The sequence below is a fragment of the Diabrotica virgifera genome, chromosome 1 (assembly GCF_917563875.1).
Source record: "Diabrotica virgifera virgifera chromosome 1, PGI_DIABVI_V3a".
Classification (NCBI taxonomy): domain Eukaryota; kingdom Metazoa; phylum Arthropoda; class Insecta; order Coleoptera; family Chrysomelidae; genus Diabrotica; species Diabrotica virgifera.
This window is the reverse complement of record NC_065443.1, coordinates 96048941-96066953: the sequence shown is the minus strand read 5'-3', so window position 1 is coordinate 96066953 and position 18013 is coordinate 96048941. Positions and strand designations below refer to the sequence as shown.

The 18013-nt window shown below is 33.2% G+C and overlaps 1 protein-coding gene across 1 annotated transcript in view; it reads right to left on the bottom strand.

Annotated features, from left to right (window-relative positions):
• LOC126889304 (uncharacterized) overlaps positions 1 to 18013 on the bottom strand; it is a 79832-nt gene that overhangs the window by 28261 nt on the left and 33558 nt on the right. The window lies entirely within an intron of this gene.

Below are 18013 nucleotides of genomic sequence, written 5' to 3'. Positions count from 1 at the left end.
AATAAGACTAAAATTTCGAAAATAAAAAAATTGCTATAACTTTTGTGAAAATGACCTTAAAACTTTCATATTGCAAGAAAAGTTGAGACAAACAGTTCATATAATGCACAAAAATTTTTAAGACGATTCGTCAATTAGTTTAAATTTTATTCAATTTGTTTATCCCAAGGAGCTTTTTTTCGCAATATTATTGTTCACAAAATAGTAATGTAATAGCAATTCTGTGAAAACCACATGAAAGAAGAAAAGTCATGATTTCAAAGTACAGTGGAACCTGCTTAATTCGAACTTCCATAATTCGAAATCTTCTTTAATTCGAATTTTTATTCTGGTCCCTAGCATTTCCTATATAAGTAATGGTAAAAAGTCGTGAATAATTCGAATTATATTTTGGATAATTCGAACTTTTCTGCTATCTTTTCTGAATATCTTAGAATCTTGTGTCATTACTGAGAAGCTAAATTCTAAAAAGCAGCTAAAAATTTTGGATCTCTTTGGAAAAAAATAAAGTCAGTCTTTTTTATAGCTTGCAAATGTTTTAATTGATATTTTTGGCCGAATTTTGTTAGCCAATTTTTTTAGGTTGGCAAAACTCAGGCAAGAATAGGAACAAAAACATCTCCAAGCGATAAAAATGATCAACTACTGTTTTTTTGCTGATCAACTACTGATATTTATCATTTGCAGATGTTTTGAAGGTAATCCTTGTTTTTGTAGATTTATTTTTTAATTCGAATTTTTGGATAATTCGAATTTTTTTAACGGTCCCCCGAGATTCGAATTATCCAAGTTTCACTGTATTTTAAAAAAATCATAAAAAATCATTTTTATCATTCCGAAAACATTTGACTAAAGTAGGGTCATTTTTAGTTCATAAACAATTTGAATAACTTTGTTAATATTGACTGTAGATTAAAACTACTTTGGGATTTGAAAAGCTGGTAGTTTTACACGAATTTTCAAAAAACACTTTTTGCCTAGGTTAATTACAGTCAAAGTTAGCCACTTTTTTTATTTAATTGACAGCTACTTTGTTTATAACAATTAAGCAACCTAACTAGCGCCATTTCGAAGTTGAAGGTATATAGTTTATGTGTAAAAGTTTGAGTAAACTTTAAACTTCAACAGAGTTGTTAATAAAGCTTTAAAAATAACGTTCTAAAGAAATCGATTTGTGGTCGGTGGAAATGAATTATTAAAATCCGTGCACTCAAAAAATGAAACTGATTCTTCAAACATATGCTGCGATTAATATCTCCAGAGCTTGTTGATGGATTTTGATCATAATTTTTTTAAATTGTATGTACTCGTAGTCGTGTAGAGTACGTTATGTACGTAAATCCCCACCTAACATTTCAAAATGTTAGGGGGAGTTCCCCTTATCACTCAGGGATATGAAAAATAGATTACGACCGATTCTAAGACCTACCGAATATACATATATAATTTCATAAAAATCGGTCAAGCGGTCTCGGAGGAGTATGACAACTGACACTGTGACAGGAGAATTTTATAGATATAAATATATAGATGGGTATTAACAAATGGGGGTTGGTGATGGAAAAGTGTAAATTAAGGGTTGTATGTATTTTTTAATCCTACATCATATAAAATTAAGATAGACAATTTTATCCAAAAAAATAAAAAAAGGTCAGGGGGCAACCCCCTTATAACTTATGGGTATGAAAAATAGATTAAACCTATTCTCAGTCCCATAGGATACACTTGTAAAATTTCATAAAAATCGGCCAAGCCGTTTCGGAGTAGTATGGTAACTAGCACTGTTACAGGAGAATTTTATGTATATTGAAGTAACTGTGAATTAAATAATAAAAGTGGCTAACTTTGACCTGCTATGGTAACTAGCACTGTTACAGGAGAATTTTATGTATATTGAAGTAACTGTGAATTAAATAATAAAAGTGGCTAACTTTGACCGTAATTAACATAGGCGAAAAGTTTTTTTTTTGAAAATTTGTGTAAAAATACCAGCTTTTGAAATTCCAAGGTAAATTTACTCTACAGTCAATATTAACAAAGCTATTCAAATTGTTTTCAAGCCAAAAATGATTCTACATTAGTAAAATGTTTTCGTAGTGACAAAAATTGCTTTTTAATGATTTTCTTCAATAATTTGAAAACAAGACTATTGTTCTTTCATGTGGTTTTCACAGAATTTCTATATAATTATTATTTTCTGAACAATAACATTACAAAAAAAAACTCTTTGGGATAAACAAATTGACGAATCGTCTTATAAAGTTATAGCAAATTTTTTATTTTCGAAATTTTAGTTTTATTTTGCAATTTTCGAAGCAACAAATGATCGGACCAAAATTTAAAAACTGCCGTTTTAAACATTGGCTCATCTACTAAAAGAAGAATCCTATAAATAAGATATTTAATTATACTATTTTTACCTGTAGCGATTTAAACGAAAAAAACTGCCATTTTTGACCCTTATTTGTTAATAACTAAAATTCTCGTCCGAACTGTGACGGGCATTTTTGTATGTGTGACGAATCGTCTTAAAATTTTTTGTGCATTATACGGACTGTTTGTCTCAACTTTTCTTGCAATATGAAAGTCTTAAGGTCATTTTCACAAAAGTTACAGCAATTTTTTTATTTTCGAAATTTTAGTCTTATTTTTCAATTTCTGAAGCAACAAATGATCGAACCGAAATTAAAAAACTGCCATTTTAAACCTTGGCTCATCTACTAAAAGAATAACAGTATAAACAAGATATTTAATTACCCTATTTTTACCCGTAGCGATTTAAACGAAAAAACTGCCATTTTTGACACTTATTTGTTAATAACTAAATTTCTCGTCCGAACTGTGACGGGCATTTTTGTATGTATAATGTATTAGGTATATAGTACCCAAAAAACCCATTTACAACCTGGCTGCTCAAGTGTCCCGACAAAAACCTTATTTCCCTGGAGTACAACAAAAAATTCCAAATAAGCCCATTTTGCAGAAATGGGAACGTTCTCACCAACACATAGGGATTAAAGGCAAAGATAATGAATACGTCCTGTAGAGATAGCCACTAAATGTATGTTATTTACGTACCCACATAGGTACCACTATAGAAAGCGGTCTACCTGTGCATATCTATTATAGTGTGCAGAATAAGCCAATGTTGCGGCTTATTCCAACTAAAATAATAAATTGATATGACATAAGTATTAATTTTAAAAATTAAAATCATAATCTTTTGATTTATGCGTATAATTCACTTTGTTAGATTTTTGCCGGCACTGTAGGTACTATACTACAGACTATACACCGCATCACTCGGTAGACCGCAAGCTATAACAGAAACGCGACGGTAGACCCCATACATAGGTGACAGCCCCATATCATTCGTAAGGCATTTAATAATAATGTGATGCTGAACAGTTTGATTTAAATTAAAAATCTATTTTACCAAATGTAAAAAAATTGAAATTGTAGAAAGAAGTTTTTCTGAATAAAATGGATTATGTTCTTAATAACGAAAATAAGGAAGTCCGAGTTAAAACTCCCTATATTATTTTAAATCTATATAAACAGTAACACAACTAATATTTGATCTCATTATTGTCAATACAACTTTTCAAACTTCTGTTCCTAGATAGCACAATCTCCTCATGTTATATTCAACAAGCTACTCCCATGCCTGCACAATTATTACTTCCCATAGTTCAATTCTATTCCGCGGCCTAAGGTTTCTTCCATTTAATTTCTTTGTCAACTTTGCCCATACATTTTTGATGGTGTTAAGGTCGGGACTCCGGGAAGGCCACGACAGAACATCAAAATAAGTTTCTTTCAACCATTCTCGAATCATTCTACTCGTATGCACCGGGCAAATTTGTCATGTTGGAAGATGGAAGTTTTTGTTGGTTGTGGATCATTGATGGCAACATTATGTTCTCAATAATATGTTTGTAATATAATCCTGTTTTCTATATGATAACAAACGCCCGGTCCTTCAGCACTTATTCATACGTTTACCGATAATCCTCCACTATTTCTTAAAAGATGAGTATACCGTTCATCAAACCTATGTCTTCTTGGCCTATAAACTCTTATTTGACCATTGCTGTTATTATGTGTGATTAAAACATTTTTCATAGGAAAAGGCAATGTTAGACCAAAAGGTGTCTTGACGGTTTATGAATTCATTACAAAATGCAACTCGTTTCTTCTTGAGATCCTCAGTTCAAAAAGGTTTGCTTGTAGCTGCACAATTTATCAATTCACTTGCTTTTATCCTTCTACGTATAGTGCGAATGCTACTCTCAGATAATCTACTAACACCTCATCTTGTTGTTCTGTCGTGATCTTCTGCCCTCTTGAACCACCCAACCGTGCTATAGAGTGAAAATGATTCTATCTTTGTTTGATTTTCCATATGCACATATGGCTCACGTTCAAATCTGCAGCAACTTGCCTAGTTGACCAATCTTCTTTGAGTTTAGCAATTGCTCTTGCTTTTTGCGCGTCAGTCAAATGTATTTTAGCAATTTAGGATGCGTTAATAGCTTTTTATATTATATTTCAATACACTTTGACATTTAGCAAATCCGTACAACACTGCGATTTTACAGTATAACAATCTAAAAATGGAGGTGCAAACTATTCACTGACTGCAACTGTACTAAGGGCTAACCGTTAAGCCGTATTTTGAATAGTAGCCAGTAGCTTTAATATGTAATTTTTGACAGAGAAGTGTACAATTGAAGCATTTTATTAACTCATGTTCTATTAGCATATAGGTAGTGTACAGGGAGAACAAACAAATAAGATAATAAATAACAAACGATAAGGAATTAAAAAATAATAAAAAATGTAAGAAGACCTGCATGCTAATGTTATGCTAAAGAAGCACTGGAAAAAACGGAAAGATGGAAAAATATTTATTTTAGAACATGTTTAGTCTGAAAATCTTATCAATAACAATACTGCTGATTCGATTGGTATTATTTTTTTATGCAGGAAACACATGCTCGTATTTTTTGCGTAGCACGTGATTACATTACTATTTGATTTTAGATTGTGTGATCTTGAACTAGCCATTTTTAAGGTTTTAAAAGTTGTTTGTTGCAAGACTATTACAATTAAATGGCATGGGAGCAAGGAATTAAATCGTACAATGTGTTACGTGGTATCGTTGATTGAAATATTAAAAATATTAATATGGGTATCCCAATGCATCAATCAACGGTGGTATTCAAATCAGATCACGCAGGAAAAAGACAAAGGGACACGACAATTTTTTTAAAATTTAATTGTTATCCAAATTAGTGAAGTGTTATATAAGTATAAAGAACTAGGAATTGGAAACAAAAAAATTATTTAAAATGATACAACTAATACTATGAAGAACAGAGAAGCAAGTAAAAGTCAACAATGAAATATTGGGCAATATATCTTAAAATATATTTTATCTTAATAGCATCTTTCAACCACTCTTTCAACCAGAATATTGCAACTTAATGAATGCCTTATCTACACCACAACATCAATCCAAAAGTCACATCGCGTTGTTAAGGAAACGAAAGATAAAAAATCGAGTCATTTGTGAATCATGCGTGAATACAATCGATGTGGTACGTGCCTTATCTGTAAAACAAATAATTTTATGACATTTACGTCAAATTGCCTTTATACGAAATAGTGATAAAAAATTGCAAAAAAAACTTCTTGTGTATGTACCTAGATAATTTTACAACAAATAACTGAGAAAATCAAGATTTATTCATTTTTATCATTTATTAATTTTAAAAAGGCCTATGACAGTTGGTAACTAGAAATAAATCATTGTAGACTTTAAATATTATTGGTGCAAATTCCTATCTAATTCAAATCATTCACGAACTGTAAAGTTATTCATCTAATAATAAAGCTTTTGTATACTGTAAGTTGAAAGGGAATAGGAATAAGTACAATACAGAAGGTCAATGAATATATTTATATACCTAGGGCAAATAATGAAACTGAGTAAAGAAAATCAAACAGCAGAAATAAAAAGGAGAATAAGACTCGCATGGGTGACATTCGGAAAAATGAGCTATATCCTGAAAAACCAGAAATACGCCCAATACCTGCGCACAAAAGTATATGATTAATGTGTCCATGGAGCACAGACAACACAGCTTCACAAAGGAAAATATGGAAAAGATGACCAAGACTCAGAGGGCAATGACAAGGCAGATGCTGGATATCAAGCTAAGTGATAAAAGCACATGGATCAGAAATAAAACCAAAGTGAAAGACGTAAACAAACATGCAGCTATGGAAGGACAGCTCTCAAATGAACATTTGCAGGACACAACAGCAGACAAATAGACGGAAGATGGAATGAAGCGACCCACTGGAAACCTTTCGACCATAAAAGAGGAAAGGGCAGACCACAGATGAGATGGTCGGATGACCTAAAAAGATACGCTGGTACCAGATGGACAGGATTAGAACTGAACCGAAAAGAGTGGCGAGTGGAAAAATAAGGGGGAGGCCTACGTTCAACTTTGGACAAATGAAGGGCAATAGATAGATAGAGATAGAAGTTGAACGGGAATATAGTTGAATATTTAGTATTTAGAACTTTGTTAATGGTAGGGCAGCCAGAGCGGGGATTTTTGCAGTTACTTGAGCGCGCCAGATCATTTTATGGGGAGAAACCTGGTACCCTGCAGATGTACCTCTACCATATATTGGCTCTTAACACAGGGAAGTTCGTTAAGGGGGGCCCGAAAAAAAAATCTATCCTTAAAAATACTCAAAATTGTCAGATAAAGATAAGGTAAGTGCATGCAAAAGAGTGTATATTTAAAAAATCTGACGATTTGAGCGGGGCGTAAGGAAATGGGTGAGTCAAAAAGTTTCACAAAAAAAAAGCGAATATTTCGCGAAATGAACGTCAGATAGAAAAACTAAAAAATACGTCTTCAATATTTTTCAAAAATCTATCGAATGGTACTAAACATGACCACCCACGGAGATGGGTGGGAGTAAATTTAAAATTTTAAATACAAACCCCACGATATTTCGCAAAATGAACATCAGATCGAAAAACTGCAAAATACTCTTTCAAAATGTTTTTGAAAAATCTATCGAATGGTACCAAACACGACCCCCTACGGAGGTGGGACGGGGGGTTACTTTAAAATCTTAAATGGGACCCCCAACTTTTTATTGCAAGTTTGGATTCTTTACGTAAAAATAAGCAAATTTTATTCGAGACATTTTTTCGAATTATGGGTAGATGGTGCTATAATCGGAAAAAACGATTGTTGGAAATGGAAAATTAAATTAAAAAATGAAAAGGGAGCGTTCAAGTATTACGTAACGCGATTTTTTACCCCCTCCCCCCCTACGTAACGCACTGTAATGAGCGTTTAACTATTACGTAACGCAATTTTTGAAGATTTTTGACCCCCCCCCCACCTGCGTTACGTAATACTTGAACGGTCTAAAAGTCCACACTAAAATGGAAGATTTTACTTAACTTTTTTTGGCTTTATCTCCTAATAATCGCAGCCCAATAGGTCCCCATAACGCTCGAGTGACTGCAAAAGCATACTTTGCTCCCGTACCATAACAAGTTGTTTAAAATTTAAATGTTGGCCCAAATTAATTCAAAGAAATTAAATGTGATCAACATATTAGTTATTTTAAGTTTTAAACTATTGGTATTTACATATATTTGCTAGTGTTGAATAAACTAATTCTATTGCTATACAATTTTAATAATTATTTCAGCGACCATTTCCCTAGCTAAGATATAAATTATAGTTGACAAGACAAAACATTGTTCAGAAAGATTTACTACGCCAATATCGGATTTTCTTTGGAACCACTCTAATGTAAATACTGTTGTGATCTTGATTATTGATATGAGATAATATTTTTATATGTCATTTAATTTAATCAATGCATTAATAATAATCTAATTAATTTACCAGATCACATATCAATATGTTTTCAATCTCAGGGCTTTTTATAAAATTAATTACTTACATACGTGGCTTCTAAGTATTTCTTAATGGTTCCTAATCGGGATAGGAAAGAAAAGAGTAAAATAATAACACATATGGGTTACAATTGTAATCAAAATATTGTTTATTTTATTTAAATGGCAATCACTGCTTAATATTTGCTATATCTTATTATTCTTAAACACAACATTTACACATGGGAATCTTATTTCCTTTTGATTTCCAATTGAAAGTTTTTATTAACATTTAACTATTATGATTTATCAGCAACAATTCTATTTAAATTTGATGAAGCTTTTCTGATATTATTGATTATGTTTCTTCAATTTTAAATGTGGTATTTACTACGAAAAACCCATACATTCATGTCCAAACAAATGAGACTGACCTTTTTCTGGTGCACTGAGAATGTCTTCACACAAGACCCGTTTCCTGCTATCCTTGGCTGCAATCAAAACCTCGTCCTGGCTTCCAGTAATGTTCTCCCCTGAAACTAGCTCGTATAGCTCTCGTTTCCTGCTTCTGTCGTGATGCTGTGTTCTACCTTTTTCGAAACTGCAATCAGCTACCGGGAACTCTTGGCTCAAGGAGGTTCTTTTACTCTCAACCTGGCCTACCTCTCGTTCTACGATAGATACTCCACACTCACGGAACTACCGGCTTTCTCACTCTCCGTACACTACCGTCTACTACTCGACTTCACTTCTCCACAGCTCAAAACATTCTGATCTCTATTTGTCATTCATTCCCCTACTTTCTAAATATCCCTTCCAGATTCACAAATCAAACTTCCACCACCAATTCTCATTCGCAGTATTCCTCAAAACTAATTTTTAAACTTTCTAAATATGCTTAATGGATTTCAAAGAAAATAGTTAATTCCCATTCTAAAATTACTTTCTACTATATACAAATTTTAATGACCTATTCTCTATTTCCACTTAGTCTTATTTAGCATCGGCTAATGACCGATCCTTCCGCGAACAAACGATAATGACCTATTAACGATTTCACTTGAGTCTTATTTAATCACTTCTTAAAATTAAATATAACAATTTGTTGTATACAGGTTGTTCTAAATTTATATACCCGTGGTTGAGAAAATTGAAAATATTTTATATTAAATTGAATTCTGTTTATAATTATCAAAATTTAATTTTCATATCAAATAGAAATATAACAAATCCCCGCCTTGTATTCGATAACATTTATCTGCATTTTTAAATAAATTTTCTCGAGGCAAAACCAACTCCCTGTATATTTCCTTACTTTAATCTACGTCTTATACCCCTTCTTCTTGTATTACTCTAATTAGTCCCACCTGTAGAGTAATTGTTTCCTTATTTTCAGTGTCCTCATCCTGTGTTAGAGTGTCGGCTATTATGTTGTCTTTCCCTTTTTCCCATATCAATCTTCTGTCTTTTTCCTCAGATTTTTCACATACTTTTACCGTGTATTCTGCATCCTCGTTTTCATATGCCTCCTCTTCAAATGCCACTGTTTCGATCATATCTTTTTCGCTTTCATTTGTTAGCTTTATTTCTTCTTCTCCTGAGCTCATCTCTTCTTTTGAGGAATCCCAGTTTTCTTTTGCTTTTGATACTCTCAATTTTTCTTCTTCTGGGCTCAACTCTTCTTTTGAGGAGCCACAGGTTTCATTTTCTTTTGTCTTTTTCTGACTTTTTCTCCCTTTTCTTCTTTGTCCTTGCTTCGTTGCCAAATTCATTTCCACTGTTTGTTCTTTACCTGATTCGTCCGTATTTTGTTTCTCCTGTTCCTTGTTCTGTTCTTCTTCTTTTTCTTCTGTTAGATTCATCGTATTATTTTTAAAATCTATCACTACATGTTTTTCTGCCAATTCGTCAACTCCTACTATCATGTCATGTGACATGTTTGGCATTATTACACATTGTAGTGCATACATCTTCTTACCCAGTCGTACCATTACTCGTATGCCTTCATTTATAGTTGCCAATGTCCGTTTGTTTGCGCCCACTAAATTTACCCTAGGTATTTTGTAAATTAAATTTGTTAAGTTAACTTCTTCTATTAGTTTTCTGTTGACCAATGTTATTTCAGATCCAGTGTCTATCATAATTTTAATTGGTTTCTCGTTGATAAATCCATCCACAAATTTTAAATTAACTCCATTTTTCTTTTCGTTGTTTCTTGCCAATTTAATAAACTCCTTGGGGTTACAAAAGATTCCTGTTTGATTTTTGGTTTTTAGTGAGCGTCGTCGTGAAAAAACGCCGGTTGCTCATCGTAGTTTATATTTTCGTCATAATGTCTCTCTCCGTCATATTCATCTGTCTGGGTATTATTTACTTCTCTTCTATTTTCTCTTGGTCTGTCGGATCTGTTTCGGTTTTCTCGATATCCCTGTTCATTTTGTCTACCATTATTTCTGTTTTCTTGATTTGCGAGTGTGGTGTTTCTATTCTGGTATTCTCGATTTCTGTCCTCATTCCATTGCCTATTTCTTTGTTCATAATTTCCTCTTCCGTTGTCTCTATTTTCGTTTTCCCTTCTGGGATTAAATTCTCGTCTTGTATAGTCCCTCCTATTTTGATTTCTATCTCTGTAATCCTGTGTTTCTCGGAGCCTGTAATCTTCTCGCGACCTTCTTGATTTTCTTTCTCTTAAACGTGATTCTCTTATTTGTAGGAATTGGCATAAACTATCTATGTCTTTGTAGTTTTGCAATGTGATATGGTCTTCCAGCGTTTCTTCGAAATGTCTTGCAATCAGTTCGACTAATTGTTCCGATGAGTAATTATATTGTAAATGTTTTGCGTTATAGTAAATTTGTAATGCATATGTCCTTTCTGATATACCCATCCTATCATTGTATTTCCCATTTTGCAATTCCTTGTTAATTTCCAATTGTTGGACTTTTCCCCAGAAATAATTCAAAAACTTTTGTTCAAATTGTTGCCAACTGTCAAATTCTTCTTCTTTGCAATCGAACCATAGGCTTGCTTCATATTTTAGATGATTTCTGATAGTTTCTTTTGCTGTTTCGAAATTTCCAATGTGCTGTATTTTTTTTTTCAGGCTATTTATGAACGGCACTGGGTGTAATCTTCTTACGTCCCCGCCAAACCTTATCTTCACGTCATCTGTGCTATGTATAACCATTTCTCTTCTTTCTCCGACATTTTGTTGAGTATTGATTTCCGCAATCTTTCTTTCCACTTCTTCTATGTCTGCTTGAATAGCGTTTTGCAACTTGTTTTCCAAACTTTCCATTTCTTTTTTCTGGCAATTCGTTATCTCCTTTATTTTATTTTGAATTTTCATTTCTTGTTCTTTCATGTGATCCTTAATATTCATTTCTTGCTGTTCTATCTCGTTTTTCATTGTTGTCAAACATCCTTTTATTTCCTTTTCATACTTTTCTATGCGTTCCTCTATTTTCTTATTGTTCTCTTCTATTGCTTGTTTTGTTTCCTGTTGATTGTCATCCATTTTTTTCTCCACTTTATCCATTTTCTTTGATGTTTCTTCCTGATTTTTCTCCATTGTCCTTTTCGCTTCATCCATTGCTAGTTTTGTTTCCTCCTGATTTTTATCCATTGTCCTTTTTGCTTCATCCATTGCTAGTTTTGTTTCTCTTTGATTGTCATCCAGTTTTTGTGACTGGAGTTGCATCAGTTGTAATAGTTTATCTATTCCTGATAATTCTTGCTGTTCTGATGCCATGATTGTCGTGTCTAAAATATCTTCTTGGTCTGAATGTTCTTTTTGTTTTTTGTTGTCCTTGCTTTGGCTTCTTGTCACAGACATTTGTTTTCAAGAAGTACTGTCCCCGCCAAATATGAAATTTTACTAGTATGTTACCAAGACGACTTTTTCTCACCCAAATATTATAAATTGTCAATAAATATATCAAATGTAATATCGTAAAAATAAAATATTAAATCAGTTATGTAAAATTTGTACCTAAAGAGATCTAAAATTTTATGTTATCAAATGTAAGTATCTCACTTTTTACCACAGGCATATAAATTTTCAAATACCGGCTTTACTCTTTCTATCCTTCAAATTTGCCACTAGAAATACTTTACAATGCCCTCCACGTTGGACGACAGTTGTTGTGATCTTGATTATTGATATGAGATAATATTTTTATATGTCATTTAATTTAATCAATGCATTAATAATAATCTAATTAATTTACCAGATCACATATCAATATGTTTTCAATCTCAGGGCTTTTTATAAAATTAATTACTTACATACGTGGCTTCTAAGTATTTCTTAATGGTTCCTAATCGGGATAGGAAAGAAAAGAGTAAAATAATAACACATATGGGTTACAATTGTAATCAAAATATTGTTTATTTAATTTAAATGGCAATCACTGCTTAATATTTGCTATATCTTATTATTCTTAAACACAACATTTACACATGGGAATCTTATTTCCTTTTGATTTCCAATTGAAAGTTTTTATTAACATTTAACTATTATGATTTATCAGCAACAATTCTATTTAAATTTGATGAAGCTTTTCTGATATTATTGATTATGTTTCTTCAATTTTAAATGTGGTATTTACTACGAAAAACCCATACATTCATGTCCAAACAAATGAGACTGACCTTTTTCTGGTGCACTGAGAATGTCTTCACACAAGACCCGTTTCCTGCTATCCTTGGCTGCAATCAAAACCTCGTCCTGGCTTCCAGTAATGTTCTCCCCTGAAACTAGCTCGTATAGCTCTCGTTTCCTGCTTCTGTCGTGATGCTGTGTTCTACCTTTTTCGAAACTGCAATCAGCTACCGGGAACTCTTGGCTCAAGGAGGTTCTTTTACTCTCAACCTGGCCTACCTCTCGTTCTACGATAGATACTCCACACTCACGGAACTACCGGCTTTCTCACTCTCCGTACACTACCGTCTACTACTCGACTTCACTTCTCCACAGCTCAAAACATTCTGATCTCTATTTGTCATTCATTCCCCTACTTTCTAAATATCCCTTCCAGATTCACAAATCAAACTTCCACCACCAATTCTCATTCGCAGTATTCCTCAAAACTAATTTTTAAACTTTCTAAATATGCTTAATGGATTTCAAAGAAAATAGTTAATTCCCATTCTAAAATTACTTTCTACTATATACAAATTTTAATGACCTATTCTCTATTTCCACTTAGTCTTATTTAGCATCGGCTAATGACCGATCCTTCCGCGAACAAACGATAATGACCTATTAACGATTTCACTTGAGTCTTATTTAATCACTTCTTAAAATTAAATATAACAATTTGTTGTATACAGGTTGTTCTAAATTTATATGCCCGTGGTTGAGAAAATTGAAAATATTTTATATTAAATTGAATTCTGTTTATAATTATCAAAATTTAATTTTCATATCAAATAGAAATATAACAATACATATAAGGAAATGATCTAACGAAGAATTATTAATACTTTGTTGCAATAAAACAAAAAAAACTGCTATCGGTAAACGTTTGGTAAACCATAAACCAATGGATGTTCCAAAACCTTTGAATGTATTACGTATACTGTTTAGACGAAGAATTTCAATAAAATTCTTTTTAAACCTAACCTCAGTGCGTTTAAAGATAAAACAACGAACACTTTTAGCCAATTTTGCAAATAAGTTTTTACTGTTTACTATTTAGCGTAAATAGGCTAGCAGTTTACCCCTATTAGCCGAAAATTGTTATTAAACAACTAGCATAAAAAAATCAATTTCCCGAATCGCTTCGGATAAGCGATTATTTTAGGCGTATCTCATAATAAATCCTTTCTCTCAAAAAACACAAAAATTACGAATATTTCCTATCGCCACCTATGCTTTAAAAACATGGACCATCAAAATAGCCCATTCGAAGCATACACCGCACAAATAATTCAATACCTACTAAAAGAACTTAACATAAAAACTAGATTCACCACATCTATCAACCAAAATATACTAAGTTATTTTGGATATATAACTAAAAGAAGAAAAGGTATGGAATGAATGGTAGTTGAAGGCAACGTAGCAGACAAAATATCCCAAGATCCCAATCTTTTTTTTTTGTGGGAATTTTCTTAAGACCGTCTGGGAAGGTGTCCCAGGTGTGTCGGATTCAGTCCGTCCTATCTCTATCTTGCCGGGCCGCCTACCGACTAAACCCACCTCCTCTTTCTCCAGCCGACGGGTCCGGAACCGCTCTTAGCGAGCATATCTGACCCATCGACCTTACTCATAGCACCCCCAGCGTGTATTCCACGGATTAGCCGGCCGCCCCCCGCCCCTGCGCGCCGCACCAAACCGGTCGCCGCGCGCGGGGTGGTAGGGCAGCCACCACGCCACCCAAACCAAGATGGAACCAACCAAAGAATGCCAGTTGACAGTTACGAGTAACTCCAATCATTCATGCTTTCATCTATGCACGCCTTCTCATCCACCCATTCACTCACTCACTCTTATATTAAGATGGGGCAGTCTATGTAGGTCAGATGTAAAAGGTCCTTCCCCACCGACTGCCCCACAACGATACGGACAAATATAACATACGAAGAAGAAACCAGAATAAAAGAGATGAAAAAAAGAAAAGAGCATAGAAGGTATGAGGGAGAAACAAGAAGAGAAAATAAAAGGGAGAGAAACAGAGAATAGAAAGAAAAGATAGAGAACATGAACAGGACAAAGCAGAAAGTGAAAATAAAAGAACGGTAAGAGTTAAAAATAAAATTAAATAGGTTAATTAATAAAATCCGATAAAATAATAAATAACAGATAAAATCAGCTAAAAAGTAAAATAGATAAAATTAAATAGGCAGTCAGCGTGGTTAGGGTGTATAGGGTCCTCCCCCGCTGACTACCAACCACAACACAAACGATTTTTTTTATAAATAAATAATATGATATGTAATATGGGACCCAATCTGGGAAGATCTTCACGATCGTCGGAGCAAATAAAGAACATAACTGGTTGATCATTCTCCAAAGCAAAACAACACGCACAGGAGAGAGATAAATAATTAGACAGAAATATGTAGTCACATGAAGTTAGTTGTGCTTTAGTGGTGCCATGGCACAACTAAAGAACAATAAGGCTCCGGGCCTAGATGGAATACTTGCCGAAATGTTGAAGTAGGGGAGTGAAATTATTCTCGAAGAATTGAAAAATCTTTTCAACGAATGCCTTCACAGAGAAGTTCCAGATGATTAGAAAGAAAGTTTGACAATAATTCTCTTCAAAAAAGAAGACAGGAGAGAGCTGAAGAACTATAGGCCAATCTTTCTGCTGTCCCAAATGTACAAACTGTTTATAATAGTAATAACTAATAGGTTAACGTCGAAGCTTGATAGCTATCAACCGGTAGAGCAGGCAGGATTCCGAAAGGGTTACAGTACAGCGGATCATCTTCTCACAGTCAGAACGATAATAGAGAAAGCCAATGAATATCACTTGAACTTATACATTGTCTTCGTTGATTATGAAAAGGCATTTCGACTCCACTAATCAACAGAGGAGTTCACCAGGGAGACGTTATCTAACCAAAGCTATTCACACTGAGACTGGAAGACGTGTTCAAAGACATTAACTGGACAGATAAAGTTAGTTATTTGAGATATGTTGATAACATTGTAATATTTGCCAAATGTTTCGAAGAATTACAGACCATGATGACGCAACTATTTTAAGTTTCGGAATAAGTAGGTCTTAAGATAAACTTGGAAAAAACAAAAATAATGACTAATACAACGAACATTAGAAAAATAACGTTGAACGACAAAAATTTAGAAACAGTAAGCGAATACATCTACCTGGGACAGATAATGAAGTTAACAAAATCAAATTGCCGAAATTACCAGCAAAATAAGGTTAGCGTGGACAGGATTTGGAAAACTGACATTTTGTTATTTTAAAAACAAACAAATTTGTTTTTTCAATGAGAGGAATTTTTTCTGTATTTCTAACTCTAAATACATAACAAACTAAACAATTATTATCTAAATAATACACTGTTTTGGTTGTAAATATTTTTTTGTACATATTCATTTTTTTTGTATTTTTTTATCTTTAATTTGTTTTTTTTATTATTTTTTATTAATTGTTTTTTTTACTACGCTAAGACATAAACCCGATTCAACATCTCGTAGGTTTTTTTTTCTTTTTTTTGCTTTTTTCTCTTTTTTTTTCTTGTTCTTTTCTTTTTTCAATTATAATATACAATAATTACTTAAATCTACAGGGTTTAATAAAAATAACAACAAAACAAACATGTTTGTTTTGGTTTAACAAACATGCCTGCTTTGTTTAAAACTGAGTTGGATCTTGAAAAACACTAAAATAGAACAATATTTGAAAATCGGACTTTACGATCAGTATATCCTCCCTATACCCACGTATGGTTCAGAAACATGGACACTCACCGAGGCCAATATGGCTAAAAATAGTAAAGGCACAGAAAGCGATGGAAAGATCAATGCAGGGGGTGAGACTTATAGACAAAAAAACAAACGAATGGATTAGAAGCAAAACCAAAGTAAAAGACGTAGGAGAACACCAAATTAAAATGGGCACCATTAAGTTCACTCCCGTCTTGAGCAGGTAGTTATTTTATTAGTCGAGTTCACTCCCGACACTATTCGAAATCACTCCCGAGCGATTTTACAATAAAGTATGATTTAAGGATATTATTTTTCTGAAATTTAAACATTGTTGCCAAATAGCACTTTTATCGTAAAGCAATTCGAGAAGTTTTTCCAGACACTAAACTTAAGGGATGCCTGTTTCACTTGAGTCAAAGTTGGAATAGAAAAATTCAACAATTGGAACTGTCCCACGAATATCAGTGCAGAAACAGATATAACTAAATATAACTTATATATTTGGTTTACCATTTCTCAAAGCAGAGGACGTTGCGGATTGCTTTGCCATAGATCTTGTTGCAATTCAACCAGAAGATGAAAGAGTGGTTAATTTATTAGTTTAGCGACTATTTCACTGAAACTGTGAGTCTTTTCACTCTCGCTATAATGCTTCATTATACAACACTTCCAAATTTTAACCAGTTTATTTATGTTCATCAAGATTTTCAATTAGATACTTATATCAAACTTCAAAGTAGAGATACCGTTGTGAAAGTGTACGATAGAAAATTGATATTGAGAAAAAACTTAAAGATAATAATTTGAAATAACTACAAAATAACGGCCCCAGCAATTTTGAATTTATAAAAAATATATCAAATATGTTGCAAAAAAAAGTATGCGAGGCAATTATAGCAATTTCATATTTACTCTAACGTATGTATTCAATGAAACTTAGTGACCAAATATTAACAAGAACATAACAATGAAACTTTGTTTTCTTGAATTATTACCAAGTTGAATTTTTAAAAATCATCCCAATTAGATGTAGATGTGCAAGAATGTCTAATACTAATAAAAAATATACTTTTAAACGAATGATTTGTCAACAGTGTCCAGGGTTTAAGGTATAATAATTACTTTTATTAATGACGGCTTAAAATCGCCTGGGAGTGAATTCAAACATTACCTTTTACGTAGTCAGGTAATATTCCTATTTTGGGAGTGAACTCAACTCGTCCCATTAAAATGGAGCTTCGCAGGACACAATACCCGACTGAAGGATAAAAGATGGAACCACGAAATACAACAATGGAGACCATGGTGAGGAAGGAGAAGCAGAGGAAGGCCACAGATGAGATGGGCTGATGACATTAAGAAGATTGGAGGATACAATCGGAAGCACGTGGATCAAAATAGAAAACACTGAATTGAATTGGGGGAGGCCTATCTCTAAAGTTGAATTACGCTGACGAAGTCAGATGAATTACGTGTCGCCACTAGATCCTTACGAAGGGGAAAAGATAGAGGAGGAGGAGTCTCACATACGCAAAGGTATTTAACTTAAACTATCAGCTGAAATCGACATCACTGTAGTGTCCTAATAAATATATGAAATCACACAAAACTACACAAAAAACTATCGTCCTCACTAAAGAAGACTGACGATATATTTT